Source organism: Neodiprion fabricii, chromosome 7 (genome assembly GCF_021155785.1).
Source record: "Neodiprion fabricii isolate iyNeoFabr1 chromosome 7, iyNeoFabr1.1, whole genome shotgun sequence".
NCBI lineage: Eukaryota > Metazoa > Arthropoda > Insecta > Hymenoptera > Diprionidae > Neodiprion > Neodiprion fabricii.
The window spans coordinates 19,461,428-19,462,675 of record NC_060245.1 but is presented as its reverse complement, the minus strand read 5'-3'; positions in this window follow the sequence as shown (position 1 = coordinate 19,462,675).

The window sequence follows — 1,248 nt, the reverse complement described above, 5'->3', positions numbered from 1 at the left end:
TCCAAGGCAAATCAGTTATCTTTGGTAATGTGAAATTTTGAATACGATAAAAAAAATAGATTATAAAATAACAAAATACCGGAAAACAGATCATTCTACTCAAATCTCATAACTCACTAAATATTCAATTATTTGCGCTGGAAATTGACTGATTGTGAGTAACTCTTAAGACACAGATATCTAATTAAAAAAAAAAAAAAAACATGGAGATACTGCGCGATGAATAAAAGGTATTTATTTCAGTGAGGAAAGTTGAATATTTGAATAAAGAATGAATTAACGATTTTAACGATATTTCATTATTTATCTTGGATAAAATCAGATTATTTTTTATGTTTTTCACGTGGAATTTAGGGTGACGAGGCCGTGTGGTCATTTTGACCCCGGTGTGTAGCATAAATGTTATGTAAGGGAGAACAATGAATCATAATCTAATCCGCGAGACGCGATGATTAACTCGGAGAGGCGGTAATCGGCAAGAAAAATTGTTTAAAAACGTAAAGTTGAATATAACGCCAACTGTAATAAAATACGAATTCCAGTTTTTCACACTTCGGCTCGTCATCACCATTTTCTCCGCTCTTCCGCTCTCCCGGTCGTCAGACGAAGGAGGTTGAAGCACGTCAGTGCCAAGTCGAGATGAACGCTTCGCGGAACTTGTAGAGTCACTAGAATTGTGTGAAATAAAATATTATGCCTCGATCTTACCGGCTGTCCTGCCGCTGGCTGCTGCTCGCTGCACCGTTTTTTTGCCGACAATTCTAATGAGGTTTTACCGAGCGCGGTGCTCCTGCCTTGATCACACTTTACACCTTTATACACCTGCAGGCTGTTTCCTACGAGCGGCATCGAGTCGCGTCCCGAGATTCTCCCGCTTTTCGTACACTATCAATTGCCAACCGCTCGTCTCACGCGTTCGCTTCTTCCAGGTACTTCATCCGATCCTGATACACGCTCGTTATAAGGCCGCTCGTTATATTGGGGCGGGGTTGAAAGTTGGAATTTGAAAAGCTCCGAAAGCGCCTAATTCCGTAATATTTGACGGCGAAACTTGAATGTGAGAAACAAAACTTTGAGGAAACGACAAAGTTTCGAATGATCGGAAACACGACGACGGCTCAAAGTTCCGAAAAATTCAAGTTCCGACAGAGCTAAATTCTGCAGAATAAAATTTCGATATAGTAAAATTCCGACAAGTTAAAGTATACTCACACAGCGTGGCTTACTCGACGAGTGGGTGTAAAAAAT